At 46.0% G+C, this 18980-nt stretch overlaps 1 pseudogene; it reads right to left on the bottom strand.

Moving 5' to 3' along the window:
- Window positions 1-8876: 8876 nt before the first annotated feature.
- On the bottom strand, window positions 8877-13740 carry LOC136471066 (dicarboxylate transporter 2.1, chloroplastic-like; annotated as a pseudogene).
- Window positions 13741-18980: the final 5240 nt, after the last annotated feature.

Genomic DNA, 18980 nt, shown 5'->3' on the forward strand with positions numbered 1-18980 from the left:
AGGCGAGGACGACGCACAACGTGACGGTGCGGGCGCGAAGGCGAGGACGACGGTGCGGGCGTGCCCGGAGAGGACGACGGCGCGGGTGCGAAGCGCGCGCACCGCCGCGAGGGTGAGGGCAAGGGTAGAGCGATGACTGTAGGGGAGAGAGATTGATCTTGACTTTTGTGCCGCACGAGGCATGGGGAAGAAGGATCTTGCCTTTTGTGCCGGAGGAGACGCGATTTCTGTTTCCTTCTTTCACCAGGATCATCGCGGGAGAGGGAGCGCGGTTGCCGGGTTGGCCGAGAAAATCATCGTGCGGGGGGCGGGTTTTCGCACGCCGGGCAAGCGAAGACACGAGCGCGAGTTTTCACACACCGGGCGACTTCGCGTAGCCGTGTGGACGGACTCGTTTTAGATGTTTTAGTTGTCGAGATAGAGATTAAGAGAAAAAATTTTATTTGAAACTAAAAAGGTCGTGCTTTCTTTATTTGACACTCAAACTCAAAATATTTCTTATCTGTCCGCTCTCTCTCAATTTTTCTTTCATGTCCGTCGTCTCCGTCAGACTTCACCGTAAGATGTCCCACGCCTACGCAAAGACCAAAATACCCCGAGTAGGCATAGAGGAGGGGAACCGACTCAGCCAAATCCCTAATCGGCCATGGAGGAGGCGGAGATGCGGCCGCCCGGCGCTGGGGCGCGGTCGAGCACGGGGGCTGCCAGAGCAGGGCCGCAGGCGCCCGACACCGGGCCGTAGCCGCCTGGCGGGGGTTCTCGGGCACCCGACGCGGGGCCGAAGCCGCCTGGCGCGGGGGCTCGGACACCCAGGTCGGGCCGCGGCCTCCCAGCGCTGAGTACGCTGGGAGCTGCGCCGGGGCGCGCGGGTGGGCGGCGCACGACGACCACGCGGACACGTTCGCCGACGACGTGGCGGGCTGCGGCGGTATCGGGGCCAGACGCTGGGTGCCGCCTCACGAGGTGCTGCAAGGCCGGGAGCACGCGGCAGCGTCCTTCTCCGTGCGCGAGGGTGTGGGTCGCACGCTCAAGGGCCGTGACCTTCGCCGCGTCCACAACGCCATCTGGGAGAAGACCGGCTTCCAGGACTGACCGGTGTCAGCCTCAGCACCGCCACCGCCGCCGCTGCCTGCCTTTGACGGCAATGCCGGCCGCGGCCTCGCTGATCCCGTTCTCGCCTTGAGGAGAAAGAGAGGAGCGTTCGCTTGATTAGTGGCCTTAATCCTTCTGGATTAATTCGATGAGTTCATTTTTCTTTGTGAAAGTGCAGTTGCCCCAGTCGTGTTTTTTTTTTATGATAGCCCTGAGGCAAGCTTTATTGATTGAAGATAGTTACATCGTCTGATAATAATTGAAGAATAAAACTAGGGGGGTCATCGTCCCAGATACAATTTGTTCTAGAAATCATAGCTTGCCTAGCTAGCTCATGTGCCACTTTGTTTGCTTCCCTATTTAAGTGCTCAATGGAAATCTCTTGGAATCCACTGCACTCATCATAAATTGCAGCAGCTGAGTTCGCAGTAAATCCTCCATTCTCCATAGTTTCAACGACCTCTAAACAATCAGATTGAACAAACAATCAATTACCTCTAATCTGCTGAGCTAGCATCAGTCCCTCCTTAAGAGCAAAAGCTTCGGCCATTGGTGCATCAACAAGATAGGGGATAAAGGTATTTGAAGCTATGATCATACCCCCAGAACCGTCTCGAATAATAGCACCCGTACTGCCGCAGTCATTATCCTCATCAAAAGAAGCATCAATATTCAGTGAGATATAACCCTCCCTTGATTTTTTCCATTCCTGTTTTATCTTAGCATCTTTCTTCATTGCCAACTTGTAATTCTTTGTTAAAGAAACAATCGCTAATCCTGATCTTGAACGTGGCTGTACTGTTTCTCCATCAGTTAGCTTGTCTTCGTTCCCACCACAGGTACCATCCACCAGTCAAGAGAAGTTCAGCAAAACCCACATTTAGATCATAAATCTGCTCACCTCTATTAATTATTTCTTCCAACACAACAGATCCCGATTGGTCAGCCTCCAGCAGATATCGAATTTTCTCCTAGATTCCTATCGATCTCCATACTGCTTTGGCTCGATCACAAGTGAAGATCAAGTGTTTAATGTTTTCTGCTCCATTCTGACAGACCGGGCATCCTCCATTAGGAACAATATGCCTATTTGCTAATATAGCATTGCACGGCATCATTTCCTTAATAGCTCTCCAAGCAAAAAAATTTATCTCTCCCGGCAAATCGAGCTTCCAAAGATTCTTCCAAATCCGGCAATTGCTAGTACCACTATCCTGCATAGTAGCCATTCTAGCTCACAATTTCTTTTTCCATTGGACATGATAAGCTGATCTGACTGAGAACATACCGTTTCTATTATAGTGCCAAGCAACGCAATCATCTCTCCCTGAAGTAATAGGTATCTGTAAAATGCGATTGGCATCAACCTCCTAGGATAGAGCGTACCAGATCCTCATCCCATGAAGCATTCACTGGATTAATAAGCTCATCCACCGTACTGACTAGATTGTTCCCTCTACGTGTCTGAACTTTCATGTTATGGCTGCCAGGTATCCAATTGTCCTCCCATATTTTTATCTGTGTTCCATCACCAACCCTCCAGATATATCCCAATTTAAAACAATCAAGGCCGGCTAAAATACTTTGCCAAGTATAAGAACTACCACTTTTCATTTTTGCATTTAGCAATTTACCATCAGGATAATAACGTGCTCTCAATACTTTAGCACATAATGAATGAGGCTCCCTTAACCGTCTCCATACTTGCTTTGCCAACATTGCCAAATTAAAAGATTGTATATCTCTCAATCCCATACCTCCTGATCCCTTTGGCATACACATTTTCCACCATTCTTGCCAATGGATCCTCTTATGATTATTGTCATCACCCCACCGGTACTGCGAAATAGCATTTGTTATTCCTTTGCAAATTTTATTAGGAATTTTGAATACCATCATCGCATACACCGGTATAGCTTGAGCAATAGATTTTATCAGGATCTCCTTGCCTCCCAGACTACAGAAGCTTCTCCTTCCATCCATTGATTCTAGAATTCACCCGATCAATAAGATGCCGAAAGCAGTCACTTCGATCAGTACCCACCATCGCTGGTAAGCCCAAATATTTATCGCCAAGAGCTTCAGTCATGATATTCAGGACTTCACAGACCTCCACTTTTGCATCAACATTAGTGTTGTTTGAGAAGAAAATACTTGACTTTGCTTCACTGACCTCCTGCCCCGAATTTGCACAATATCTACTCAAAATATCAATCAAGCAGTCCACATTCTTCTTATCAGCATGCATTAAAATGAGAGAGTCATCTGCAAATAGTAAATGTGAGATAACAGGAGCTGCCCTACACACCTTGACACCCTCCAATTCCCCTCTTTCCTCAGCACCCTTTAACATAGCAGATAGGCCTTCTGCAACTAGAAGGAAGAGGTATGGTGACAATGGATCACCCTGCCTCAAACCCCTTGTTGGTACGATGGCGTCAGTTTCCACGGAATTGAAACGAATCGTATGCTTGACCGATTTTACACAAGCCATAATAAGCTTGACCCATCTTTGGTCAAAACCAAGCTTCATCATAATTTTTTCAAGGAAACCCCATTCAACCCTATCATAAGCCTTCTGCATATCCAGCTTAACAGCACATAAACCTCTATTTCCTTTTTTCTTTTTCATGGTATGAATGCATTCATACGCCAATAAAATATTATCTGTAATCAGTCTCCCCGGAACAAAAGCACTTTGATGGTGGCTTATGATATCTGGTAAAATAACTTTTAGTCTACTTGATAAGATCTTTGAGATTACCTTGTAAACCACATTGCAAAGAGAAATTGGTCTGAACTGAGCGACTTTATCTGGATTATCCACTTTAGGAATCATGACAATAGTAGTGTCATTCCACCCTTCTGGGATAGTAGAGGAGTTTATGGCCTGTAGCACCTCATCAGTCAACTCTTCTCCCAACATGTTCCAGAACTGCTTAAAGAAAATTGCATGGAGCCCATCAGGTCCTGGGGCTTTAAGATCACCAATGCTAAATAAAGCTTTTTTCACCTCCTCCCTAGAAAAAGGAGCTAGGAGTAGATGATTCATATCACTGGAAACCCTGCAATTTATATCTCTCAAGACCTCCTGATCGATTTCGTGCACTTTGGATGTAAAGAGATTTAAAAAAAATCCTTCACCATCACCTTCATCTCCCCAATATGCTCATGTCTTACCCCAAACTCATCTACTAACCCCATTAATCATGTTCCTCCTCATTCGGGTCGACTGCATAGTGATGAAAGAAGTTAGTGTTTCGATCCCCATGTTTGAGCCAATTTGCTCTAGCACGCTGAACCCAGAAAATTTCTTCCTGCTCCAGTAATAATTCCAGTCGCTAGAAGAATCTCTTTTTGTGCCGCTAGCGTTTCAACCGTTAGCGGTCCACGTCTCAACATCTCAAGTTCCCTTTTCAGTTTTTTCATTCGCTGAACAGGTTTTTTTCAAAACCTCTCTATCCCAATCATGTAAATTATTATGCACTGCATTCACCTTTGTCATCAGACTTGGCCTGCTGCCCTGCGCCATAGCACGTGCCCTAGGCTGCCTGTACAATCTCCTCTACTGTCTCCTCTTTCAACCATCTAGCTTCAAATTTTCTTTTCCCTTCCCTTTGGTGGTATTGCCCACCAGAAGCCTCTGTATTGATAATGAGAGGGTGGTGGTCAGATTTCACCATCTCCCCATTAGTTAGCTGAGCTTCTAGAAATAAAATATTCCACTGTGTATTAGCAACTCCCCGATCTAATCTTTCTCTTATCTTCCCTCGTTGCCACGTAAGAACATCACCCAAAAAACCAATATCAGCTAATTCACAGTCCATAAGTGCATCCTGGAATGCTTGCATCTGTGCTTGTGATCTCACTCTACCTCCCTCCTTTTCATGATGATATAAAATCTCATTAAAATCTCCTACCGCCAACCATGGGAGGTTCAAATTGCCATGCAAATCCCGCAGAGCCTCCCAGGTCAAATGTTTATGATCCCATCTCGGCTCTCCATATATACCAGTTAACCTCTGGTCCTCAGAACCCCGAATCACCACATCAATAAAATACTTGTGAAATACCTTTGCACTGAATCACAGTCTCCTTCTTCCACAACATAAGTAGACCTCCACTTCGTCCATCACTTTCATGAATAATGAACTGATCACAACCCAACTTTCTTTTCAAATTCTCTGCCTTTACCTTACCTAGATGTGTCTCAGACAGAAAAAACACATCTAGTCTCTCCCGCTTCTAGATTTCCAGAAGCGCTCGAAATGCCCGGGCACTAGCAAGGCCCTGGCAGTTCCAAGCTAAGATTTTCATTGCGCCCGGCCACTCTCCTCGAAGGAGAGCGCCGATCTCACATTTGTATTATTTGAACCATCCTCCCCCTCTCCATCCCTTCTCAATCTCTTTTTCTCCTGTTCCTTTATAGGACTGATAGAAGCATTTGGATCAGCCAACACAACTTGCATATCTTCTGCTCCTCCTCCCCCTGAGTCGTCCTTCTTATCAGTCAGAGATTTCTCTAAATTTTCCTCGTCCCCAATAGAAGTTTCCATCTCTTCAGCATCCTCATCAAACCACTGACCCCTTCCACCACCTCTTCCTCGCCCTCTCCACGTCCTCTGCCTCTTCCACTGCTAAAATCCTCTCGCCCTGGGACCATCGCCTAGAATGGAATTCGCAGCTAATCACCCCATTGACAACTGGCTTTGCTGTGCACTCCGTCTCCACATTCCGTTACTTCATGCCCCATGCAGCCACAAAAGAAACAAAAACTTGGGAGTTTTTCATATTGCACCAAGTATTGTTTCCTTTCCTTCAGTGTGATCGGCACCACTCTCACTAGGGGTTTGTTCAGGTCAAGCCACACCCTTGCACGCAAATATGTTGTAGAATTAATTTGGCCCTCATTTACCACCACCGTGATAATATCTCCAACCTTCTTCGCTACCCTCTCCGCTAAATCCCTTCTCTTCATCAACACCTATGGTACTCCTTGAATTCTAGTCCACATAGGGATCCTGTTCAGCTTGTACTAAAAAACATTGGAGAAACCATCATATTCCTCGAGCACAATTGCTGCTCCACGAAACAGCCAGGGACTCCCTTCCATCACCCTTGTCCAATCACCAAGACAGTTCAATTGTACTAGAAACAGATTCGGCCCTTTGGCCTTGAAAGTCACCTCTTTCGCCGCAGGACCATGCGTTCCTCATGGCGCTGAACAACGCTGCATGACTGAAAGGCTTCAGGGTGTTAACCCTAAACAAAGCAATCCAGCGAACATCCTTCACAAGTTCGTCAAGTTCCCCCGAGAAATCGAGGTCTTCATCTTCCTCGCCTTGTAGATTCAGCCCCTCCAGACGCTCTTCTAGGCTCGGCACATCTCCATCATCACCCATCTCCACGCCCTTCCCCTTCTCCTTCTTCGAACTATCAGCCATGTAACCTGCGTAGATGACTCCCCTGGCTCCTTGCGGAGGAGAGGACGTCCCGGACGTAGGGATCGGATAGAGTGATCACGTAGATCACTCGCTTTTGGTGGACTCCGACGGCGCCGCCGGAGGAAAGCAAAACCCTATACCGGGGACTACGACATGCTCCAGCAATACTATCTAAAGCACACCACCTGCCCCAGTCGTGTGTTTTGGTATATTGATGACGTCGAAGTTAGAGACTAATAAGATTTTATTGAGATATATTGCAGCTTTAGTCCCATAAATATTTAAAGTGGTTTTTTAGATGAAATGGTGTACCTCAATTCTTCAAGTTTAAAAGGTGGATCAACTCAATCGATCTTCAAGCATATATTTTATGTTTTTTGGTTTAGGTTTTCTGCACTATAAAGAGGGATATAAATTTAGGTGGTTCCGAGTACTCTAGCGAAAAAATAAAATTAAAATAGAGACACTCTAACATTTCACAGACATATAGATTATTTTCCCTTGACCATAGTCGTCGGAACTGCCGACGCGTCGGAAGTCCCGATAGTCGGGAGTTCCGAGAGGTGCTGGAAGTCCCGGCGCGTGCTGGAAGTTCCAGCGCTAGTAGACTTAGTCGACAGCCCGCTTGCCCCTCTGCAGCGCGTCATAACTCCCGATGTTTGTCGGAAGTGTCGACTGCCGGAAGTTCCGGTTGACGTCAGGAGTTCCGGCATTGGCTGTGGGGCAAAAGTTATTTATAGGTGTTGGAAGTTCCGGCGATCTGTGTCGGAACTTCCGACGCAGATCTGAACGGTTGGATTTTGTCTAAGAGTATAAATAGCTCTCTCCTCTCTTCTAACCGTTAACCACTCATTCATTGCGGCCAACCTTCGTTCAAAACAGCTCCCAAGCATTCAAGGCTCCCCTCTATTCTTCCCTTTGCTCCTAACTTTGATTCCTCCAAGGATTTGAGTGAAGAGGGTGGATTGAGTGTGAGAATCACCTAAGTAAGCTTGAGCACTTGATTTCTCTGTCAGACCGGTTGGATTTGCGTTCATTACTCTTGGGGCTTTGCCCTAGCCGGCTAGACGTCGCCCAAGAGTTTCCATCTTATGGAAGAGTCTTGGGAAGTTTATATTACCCTTGATTTCTACTAGAAAACTCAAGTGACCTTTGTGGTTTCCTTGAGAGAGGCAAGGAGGTGGAAGAGACTCTGACATTTGTGGTCACCTCAACAACGAGGATGTAGGAGCTCCTTTGTGGGGTTGTCGAACCTTAGGATAAATCGTTGTCTCTCGTGTGCTTGTTGCTGTTGTTGTTGTTATTTGCTCAATATTACTTGTTCTTGATTATTTTCTCCCCTTCTATCTATCTCTTAGGGTTTGGACCCAATCTATGGAGGAAAGTATTTCGGCGTCAAGAAAAGTGGTTCTACATCTCTACCTAACCACTTGGAAGTGGAGTTGTAAGCGATTTCATTCTCAAAGTTCATATAGCCGTAGATTTCGTAGTTCACGTAGGAGTCAGAACTCCCAGCAGTTTGCGTTGAAACTTATGGCTATCGGAAATTCTGGTTTAAACTGTCGAAAGTCCCGCATTTGAGCTTTAGTTTGTGTTGTAAAATTTTAGATACACTTATTCGCCCCCACTTTAGGCATCGTGAGATCCTTTCCCTTTGTTATTATGGTTTGGCATTTTTCCCCCGGAGAGGCTCGGTCGATGTACTACCACTATTAAATTAAATTAATTCATCTTGATTACTACTAGTATTAATGATCTGCTTTATTCTACTGGAAGTATTGCAAACCTCTTTTTTTTTAAAAAAAACCCAGAACCCATTTCCGGTCGGTTCATTTCGGAAAGTACTGCTGGCTAGTTTGGTGTGAGAAGAAAACGTTGTTGGCTGGCTGGTAAGCCAAGGCTTATAAGCCAGATACAGGCTGTTCCAGGACATTTTATACCGTTTCTCTGAGGCTAAATTATTTCCGCAAGATAGATCTAAAAAAAATATTTCTGCAAAAAAAAAATGTGTTCCCTACAAAATTCCCATGCTAGCGCTCTAGAGCAATCGATGAACATTGCTTAACTCGATGAACAATTGTCTGTTCTATATATGTGAACCTGGATGCTAAATTATTAAATTATGTAACCTATGTTAATGTCAGGCTACATGTGAAACCTGGATGTTATTGGCCATCTCATGTTATTGTCTTTTTATGCACTAAATTGGTTCATATTATGATATGATGCTGGTGCTTTTAATTAATGAGATATATTAATTTGTACAAGCAAATAAAAAAGAGAAGTGTTCAATTTTTTTAAAAAAAATTGTCACGAGCGAATAGGCCTGTGATCCAGTGGTAGAGCTGTCCAGTATTTTTCTATATTTTTTTCTGTATTAATTTGTACAAGCAAATAAAAATTGTTGCACTTTTTCTGTATTTTTTCTAGAAAAGTAAGAGCATTAGGCTGAATCGTAAGCCCTGCTCCAACTCCGTGCAACAACCCGCAGCGCATTTTTCTTCCATTTCACATTTGCTCTTCTTCCCTCTGACCGGGGACAGAAAGGAAACGGTTTTGGGAGTATAACAATACAATGGCACCCTCTTCTCTCCCCAAAATCACATCTCGATTGAAAAAAAAAAATTATCCAATTCGATGCTGCTCCTGCCTCCACTTAATCCAGCTGCTCTCATCACTTCCAACACCACCGCTACCAGCCACCCTGCCGGTACGTTGCTGTCAGCAGCAAAAATTGTAGTAGCAAAATTAGATTCGCAAAAAATAAGAAAAATAGAGATGAATCTTAGGCACACCGTTTTCTCCCAAAGTCACTTAAAAAAAAGGGCATTAATGACTGAATTTTCTCCCAAAGTCACTCTATGCTGTCCACTTCAAACCAGACATGTCCGATAGACACACCGCACAAGGAAAATTTTGCTCGACAAAGGAAAATTGGCTCAACTTACATGGCGCCTGCTGTCAGTAGAGCCCTAAAATTTTCCACCAGAAGGTCCCAATAACTCCCCAGATTAATGCGTTAATCAAGGTTGATACAAAACCAATCCTGAAAACATCGGGAAGCTCAAGATACCCAGCTGCAAAAGGAAAGCAACATGTTAATTGAGATAGCAATCTCAAGGGACCGCATACATAGAAAAAAGAAGGGACACTTAAATGATAGAGCTTCTCATTCTATACGAAAACAATAAACAACCAAAAAAACGTGAGCCCAAGAATAACCTGTTAGAGTGCACGGTTAGATCCAGACCTAAATGGATCTACTAACCGACGAACGCAGAAACATAACCACCATAGAAGAAAATACACAAACGAGAATGACACCGAGACACGATGTTTTTTAACGAGGTTCGGTGATGTGCCTACATCCTCGGGGCATGACTATGGGCGTTCCTCCCCATAAAACAGCAGCTACACCGGCATCCAGGCGATTCCGCGGCCTCGCCGTCGTCCAAACCAGCTGCCAAGTCATCGCACGGTTACAACAGGGTTGCCTCATATTTATGACCGCCTAGGACTCAGAGTTCGACTCCAACTCTATCCTAGCCCCTAATACAATTCAAGTCTAACATAACCAAAATTGTACACATATTTTGACACATATCTAACATAACCAATAAGGAAACTAGGTTCAGAACAGAAGCTGGACTAATAAAATTACCTCCAAAGTATACCGCTGCCTGCCCACTACTGTAGTGAGTTATTCCCCCAAACAAATCTGTGTTGAACGCCAAAGCAAGTGCTGAAAGCACACGAGGAACACCTGCTGCTACATGCATAGCCAGAAATGCAGAGTACAAGGCTCCAACATGCCCAGTTTGGCTTGCAAATAGATAATGGATCACAAGGTAGGAGGCCTGAAGAACACAAAATGCTGCAGGCCAACTCAATGAGAAAGACTGAAGCAGCTTAGCAATACAGCTTGACATCCAAGAAACAATCCCCAGGTTTGTGAGTTGTGCTGCCATCCCAACCAGAACTGAAAACCAAGCCAATGTATCCCATGTGGATTTTTCATTCAAGATATCAACCCAGTCCAGCACACCAAGCAGGAGAAGAATGGAGAGCCCAAGCATTGCAGCCACAACACTAGACACACCAATAGCATCCCTGAACAGAAATTGCAACAGGTTACATATCCATCGTGACCTTTATTTTTAAAAATAAACATATCCATCATGACCATGGGACACAAAAAAGCACACCAGAGTACTATTTCTAGGGCACAATGCATAAGATCTCATAAATAGTGTTCTAAAGCATTTTGCCTAATTTGTAGTAGCTACCAATAACTGAAATTAGGGATTAAAGATCTACGATGGGTCTCTCAAGTATTTAAACATGTAGTGATGGATATAGATGAATACGATCATCAGAGATAAATAAAAAGAAAACTTGTGTCATCAATAGCGGGATGCGTATGGACCACCAAGTTTCCTTTCATATTAGAAGCAAGCAAGGAGCAAGGAAAGACAAACAAAGAGTGGGAAACAGACTATATGAATGGGACAGTGCACTATGGTAAATTAAGGATGAGAGAATCAAACAATTATTCGCTTTCAGATTAATTTGATCATTCCAAGATAAGTGTAATGAGGCTTTCTGGAGCAGCTTGCGAAAGTCCATGCAAATCTGTTATTTATAAAAGAACCATATAGTAAAATAGGTGGTAGGCTGCAGGATGGTATTGAGATCACGAGTCAACATTATGAGATGATCTTCTTCAGTGACAGATAATCTTACCCAAAAATCCATAGCGCGACTGCAATAATCATTGTGCTAATCATAACCCATTCATTTTTAGTCACCGGCCCCATCTGCTTCTGCTTCTCTGCAGCCAATGCCGGGGCCTCAGGGGTGTCCTTTATTTCAGGGGGAAATATTTTGTATAGCAAGTATGGCGTTGCTAGGAGAGAAACAGTAGCTGGCAAACTAGCAGCTTTAAACCATGTTACCCATGGATTTGTGATAATAACACCAAGCTCTTCTGCTAGATTCAAGCACAACAGATTTTGTGCCCCAGCAGTCAGGAATAAAGCACTTGAGCTACTAGCTGCCTGTCAAGCAAAAGAAAACATCAAGATGCATAACATACCAGAAGAAGTATATGAACATTCACCAATCATGCGTAGACAGAAACCGATCTAATAATATTCACCCCAAGAACCATATTTCAACAATGGAATTGCTAAGTTTGATTTTGAGGATTTTGGCACTAGATGTCACACTGATCCTAGAGTCACATGCCAGTGGTGACGAATCCAACAGTACAATGGAAATCCATGATTTTAATAAGTTTTTAGAACTTCTTAATTTCCCTTTTTGCTTTTACAAGGCAATGCTGCATTAAAAAAAAAGCAACATGAAGAAACTATAAACTGTTGGGCATCAACCCACATTCTTTTTTACATATATTTTCCAGAAAACGGAATGTGGTCAGCAAGCATTGCACTTACAAGTCAAATCACCTTTGTTAATGTTAAGGTTGTATGTACCAACAAAGTTTTCAACATTAGGGCTACTTAGATTAGGCGAACATCCACCTAACACAATAATCTCAGATATCAGATGAATTATAATCACCTCTATCATTTGTGCTTATAAATATGGTACTGTTTGGTGAAAGATATTTGGTATTACGAGTTCAGTACCGTTTAATGGCAACTATTTGTAAGCAAGAAAGCATAATCTACAGAGTAAGGTAAGGGTAAAATAGGCTCTCTACAAGGAAAATTGAATTATTAAATTATTACACACACACCATTTCTTTACTAAAATATACTACTTTTCACATTGCCATCAGTTATCCATGTAGAAAATCTCAGGTATCAACAAGCAAGAGAAAGAAAATGAACTGAACTGCATTGATTACTTGATTAGCAATGGCTTCGGTTCTGACCCAAAGGTAGTAGGTTCAATATCAGAACAAGTTACTGTTTATTGTCATGCTATTTGAGTGGGGCAGCCAATAATTTTTCTTGTCATGAATGTTTTAGTAACAAAATGCACAGAGAGGAATGGTGCACCATTTTCATGAACCCTTAGCTTGAAGATGAAATGCACAAAATTTTGAAGAGGACTGATGAAATTTTGAATCTGAGTTGTCCTTAGTTTTTAGCGTACAGATAAACTACTACTTTCTGATACAACAATTACTGATATGGCATCTGCATCATTGGCAATTGCTCCCTTCAAGATATGTGTAATCAGATATGTGAAATACAGTCCATGCAGTATATTGGATCTATCTAATCTAGGAACAAGAAGCAATCAGCAAGTTCATCAATTGATATCTGACGAACTGCACTACCTAATTACCTTTTTTTTTGGAAAACAGTACTGTATTACCTGGAATTGCGCCATGACAAGATATGTTCCCAGCTTCCGTGAAGACGGATGATTGGGCTTGCTCCCAGCCGAGAGGGAGAGTGACTTGATGATCGGCAGGAAAATGCCCCCTGCCCTCGCTGCGGTGCTGGGCATGGCCGGCGCTATGCAGGCCTCGCCGAGGGTGAGCCCGTAGGACAGCCCCAGCGTGCTGCTCCCGAGCCACTTGACGAAGTAGGTCTGTAGGTGCCTAGGTGGCGACGCGGTTGCCGAGGCCTGTCTTGACGAACCCGCGCGCGAAGAAGAAGGAGATGACGATGAGCCAGATGATTTCGTTGGTGAATGCGGCGAAGGCGGCGGCGAAGGGGAGCGTGTGCGTGGCGACGGCGGCCGTGAGCCCGAGGAAGGCCCAGGCGCCGACGGGAAGTGGGCCCAGCACGAGCCCCGCGATGGTGGAGAGGAAGATGGAGAGCAGCTGCCACGCCCGCGGGCTCACCTCGGCGGGCCGCGGCGCGAGGAACCGCACGGCGAGGCCGACCGCGAGGGAGATGACAAGCGGCACGAGCTTCGCGCCGGAGGGCTTTGGCTCGGCGCTAGAATCAGGGGCTGGGGAGGCGGGCACGAGCTTCGCGCCGGAGGCGGCGAGGAGAGGCTGCAGGAGGTCATGGCGAGGCGTGGGACAGAGGCGATGATGGTGTGGGGAGAAGAGGGAGGGGGAGGTGCGGGGGAGGGAGATTTGGCCGTGGAGGCAGCGGAGGTGGGCCGACGCCGGTGCCGGGAGAGACGATGGCCAGTGGGTGTCGGCGAGGCGGATGCTCTCCATCGGAGGCCGCGGAAAGTGGCGGGGTGGCCGAGTGGCTGTTGTTGGTTTCAGTCGCCGGACAGGAGAGCGACCATTTTGAAGTGCATAATCGGGCGGAAAGTGGCGGGAGTGGCCGAGGATTGAAGCGGCAAAGTTAATGTTTTGGGCTAACTTGACAGTGTCGATGCGTATGAGTTACGACACAGATGATCGGCAGCCACAGAAAGGGTATGACTTATGAATTACGGTACCACCAACTGGACCGTGTCCCATGCGTGGCTGCTTTGATCAAATCATAGCATGGCGATATGATTCGAGTGGTGGTTGTAAAAACTAGGGTTAACGTGGTACCCTTGGGGGGTTCACGGTTCCGTGTTATATATAGTGGGAATAGCCCCCACCGTGGCATGTACATGGTCATGATTGCAACAGCTAGATCCACAATTCTAGGAGCTAACTATGGAATACAAATCTCTCTATTGTTACAATGAACCGTGCCTCAATACGACAGGTGGAACTATACCTTATCATCTAACATCCTCCCTCAATCTCAGCCACTTTGTAGACTGAGATTGTTTCTGAACTGTTGAAGTTTATGAACACGCAATGCTTTGGTGAAACCATCAGCCAACTGATCCCCTGTTGAAACCAACCGAACCTCAAGCAATTTTTGTGCAACCCTTTCTCTGACAAAATGAAAATCTATCTCTACTGTGTTTAGTCCTTGCATGGAACACTGGATTAGCAGAGAGATAAGTTGCTCCAAGATTGTCACACCACAATCTTGCTTTAGGAGGATGCCGAATTCCTAATTCAGTTAACAATTTTGGAACCCAAACCATCTCTGCAACCGCATTGGCTAGTGCTTTATATTCTGCCTCAGTGCTTGATCTTGACACGGTTGGTTGTTTCTTAGCAGTCCAAGAAATCAAGTTGTCACCAAGAAACACTGCAAATCCTCCTGTGGATCTCTATCATCCACACAACCGGTCCCAATCAGCATCTGAAAATGCACTAACCAGCATGGATTCAGACTTACCAAAACTAAGACCAAGCTTAATTGTCCCTTTGATGTACCTCAGGATCCTTTTCACGGCGCTCCAATGCACAGTGGTGGGTGAATGAAGAAACTGACATACTTTATTTACTGAGAAGGATATATCTGGTCTTGTTAAGGTAAGATACTGCAGTGCTCCAACTACACTGCGATAATTCGTGGCATCTTCAGCTCCAAGTTTATCCCCATCTTCTATACTTAATTTCTCGGAACTAGACAGTGGTGTATCGACCGGCTTGCATTTAGCCATGCCTGACCACTGCAGGTACCTCATTGGCATACCGTTCTTGGGTGAGGAGCATATGACTTCTTCCCCTCTTGACTTCGATGCCCAAGAAGTAATGTAAATCGCCAAGATCTGTGAGAGCAAAGTTCCTGCTGCAAATCTGCAAGGAGAGCGTTGGTGGCTGATGCGGATGAACTGGCAACAATGATATCGTCGACATACACAAGAACAAACATTATATACCTGCCTTTGTTGAAATAAAACAGAGATGCATCAGCTTTAGAAGAAGTAAATCCGAGGGACTCAAGCTTTTCACACAACCAGTGCATGCCAAGCTCGAGGAGCTTGTTTGAGACCATAGATGGCCTTGTCCAGTTTGCAAACATAGCCCGGCCTTTTTGGATCAACATAGCCAGGAGGTTGATGCATATAAACTTCTTCTTGAAGAACCCCATGCAAGAAAGCATTTTAACATCTAACTGACGAAGTGACCAATCCCTTGACATTGCCAAAGCCAAAATAAGACGGATTGTTGCAGCTTTCACAACTGGGCTAAATGTATCTTCATAGTCCACTCCATACCGTCGCCGGTATCCTTTAGCAACCAAACGAGCTTTATATCTCTCAATTTGACCATCTGCTCTTCGTTTAATTTTATATACCCACTTGCATCCAATGACATTCTTGCCGCGCGGTGGTGGAACTAGGTGCCAGGTGCCGTTGTTAAGCAAGGCCTGATGTTCATCATTCATGGCCACAGTCCATTTCTCATCACAGAATGCTTCATCAATGGAGGTAGGCTCTACAGTAGAGGCGAGATTGCACCAACGTACCGTGCCATCAGAATACCGCTTAGGCTTAACAATGCCCCTCTGTGCTCGAGTAGTTGGTCGATGAGCTGGCTCCGGCGGTGGAGAAGCAGGAGACGCAGAGGATGCTGGTAGCATAGTGGAAGGCGCAGAAGAGCTTCCAGCCGACCCGGCCACACCGGATCCCGCTCCAGTCGCAGCAGATCCAGATTGCGTGGACCCGAGCAGCTGCAGCTGTCCCCCGCTGCCCAGATTAAGTTGTGCAGCCAAGGAGGAGAGGACGAGGTGGGTTGATTGGGGGCGGGCGCAGAGAATCCGAGGAGGAGGCCCCGCGTTCAACGCGACTTCTGGTGCGCCACCACCGGCGGAATCAGGACGCCGATCCCGGAGCAGATTCGCCCCCGCCGGCTCTCGCATATGCGCCAGGAGGATCACCCTCGAGCCCTGTGCTGTTCCCGCACGGGGGGGCACATGAGATGAGGGCCATGTAGGCTCATGGGACCATCATTTTGATCGGAATTTTCACCTGCAAGCTGCAAATCACCTGCGGAACTTGATACACTGTTAGTAGGTAGTGAAGAACTCACACAAGGATCATGCATTTGTGCTTCCCCAAGGCTAGAGTTTGAGCTAGGAAATAAATCGGGTAATAATGTGAGATCGGCTCTGAGTTGAGCGCCCGCATTAGGATGTAGTTTGGCAAAGGGGAACACATTCTCATCAAAAACAACATCTCGTGATACATAGACACGACCAGTGGATGGCTTAAGACACTTAAAGCCTTTATGGTGATTACTATAACCAAGGAATACACATTGTTTCGATCTGAACTCAAGCTTTCTAGCAGTTATAGGGGCGGAGGTTGGGCCAGCAGGCACACCCAAAAGTGCGAAGTGATGCATAATCAGGTGGTTGTGAGTACAATAGTTCATGAGGGGTGTCATGATGAATGACTTTGGATGGCAGGCGATTGATCAGAAATACTGCAGTAAGGAAAGCCTCATCCCAAAATTTCAACGGCATGGATGCATGAGCTAGAAGGGTGAGACCGACCTCTACGATGTGTCTATGTTTTCGCTCGGCCGCTCCGTTCTGTTGGTGTGCATGAGGGCACTGAGACTTGGTGAGAAATTCCCACACATTGAAAGAAGGGACTTAGGGACTGATACTCACCCCCCAGTCCGTTTGTATGGCACAGTATTTTCCTGATCAAACTGTCGTTCAACAAGGTTTTGGAAGTCATGGAAACATTGAAAAACTTCAGATTTACAGGCGAAGTAAATAAATCCAAGTGTGCTTGCTAAAATCATCAATGAAACTTAAATAATAGTTCTTGCGACCAACAGAATTTGGAGCTGGACCCCATACATCAGAAAAGACAAGATCAAAGGGGCTACTTGATACACTAGTGGACCTAGGGTATGGTAGTTGATGACTCTTGCCTTGCTGACATGCATCGCACACACTAACTTGATTGGAATCTGAAGAAAAAGGAAGTTTATAACGACTGATAACACGATGAACGACAGGAGTGGAGGCATGACCAAGACGATGGTGCCACACGGTGGTAGATGGCTTTACGATGAGGGATGCTTCTTTATGTCGATGAATTGAGGGGGTAGAGTCCATGCTCAGATCTGCCCTGATGAAGTGTGGTCTTCGTTTCCTGGTCCTTTATCAGAAAACGATCAGGATGAAATTCTAAGAACACATTGTTGTCACGAGTAATTCTATTGACTGAAACAAGATTTTTGCTAGCTTGTGGGACATGTAAGACATTTTTAAGATGAATTTGACCTGGAAGGGAAACACAAAGTGCTATGACCAATGTGATCGATCTTCATACCTATTCCGCTTGCCGTGTGCACTTGGTCACCGCCGTTGTAGCGGTCACGGACAGTGAGCCTGTCCAGTTCCCCAGGTGATATGGTCCGTGGCTCCCGTGTCCATGTACCAATTGGTATCCATGCCATAGGATGTCATCGCCGAGGACGCCGACTTGTGCTGCTGGTGCTGTTGCGGCGGACCTGAATAGGAAGAATCATACCGCTTGAAACATCGATGTGCTGGATGTCCCTCCTTGCCACAAATTTGGCAGTACACGCCAGGTTCAAAGGTGCTACGACCACCATTGCCACGGCCTGATCCACCAGATCGGCCACCGCAGCCACTGCCACCATTGTGGCCACATCCACCGCGGTAGTTGTTGTGGCATCCTCCCTGGCAGCAACGTTGGCGGAGGAGTTGTAGCCAGTGTTGCACATCTCGTTCCGCTATTCGTGAGAGATGAGCTGAGTGTACAGCTCACTGATGGAGATTAGCTCCACCCACGCCGCAACCGCCATGACGATCGGGTCGAATTCACGATCTAGGCCGATGAGGATGAAAGAAACAAGTTCCTCATCATCCAGCTTGCGCCCCGCCGCCGCCATTTCACCTGCTAAGCCTTTTATGCAAGCAAAGTAATCACTGATGGAAGCAGTACCTTTGTTGGCCGTGGCCAACGCCATGCGGGTGCTAATGATCTTGGCCTGCGACTGAGAGGCAAATAACCCCTCGATGGCTGTCCAGGTAGTGGCAGCGATGACACAGGAGTTGACATGGCCAAGGATCTCCTTGGACATGTTGGATAGCAGGTAATTGAGGATAGTCTAATCTTTGGCTACCCATGACGCATAGTCGGGGTTAGGCTCCGGATCCTTCTTGGATCCATCTTCTTTGGTGCCTTCCGGTGTGATGAGGGCCGGTGGCGGCTGCTCGGTGGAGTTGAGAAGATGCCCTAGTTGGGCACCCTTGAGCGCAGAGACCACCTAGGCCTTCCACGACTAGAAATTGGTGCGATTCAGCTTTTCATTGGTGGGAAGAAAGGTGAAGGGAATCATGGCGGCGGCAGTGGAGGACGACGCGAACGCCATGAGAATTTCCATGAGGATAGAGGCTAGCTGATACCATGTAAAAACTAGGGTTAACGTGGTACCCTTTGGGGTTCACGGTTCCGTGTTATATATAGTGGGAATAGCCCCCACCGTGGCATGTACATGGTCATGATTGCAACAGCTAGATCCACAATTCTAGGAGCTAACTATGGAATACAAATCTCTCTATTGTTACAATGAACCGTGCCTCAATATGACAGGTGGAACTATAACTTATCATCTAACAGTGGTGACGACATGGGCTATCTAGTAAGCAAGAAGAAAAGCTATACATGAGAATATCTTTA

This window comes from Miscanthus floridulus, chromosome 8, assembly GCF_019320115.1.
Source record: "Miscanthus floridulus cultivar M001 chromosome 8, ASM1932011v1, whole genome shotgun sequence".
Lineage (NCBI taxonomy): Eukaryota > Viridiplantae > Streptophyta > Magnoliopsida > Poales > Poaceae > Miscanthus > Miscanthus floridulus.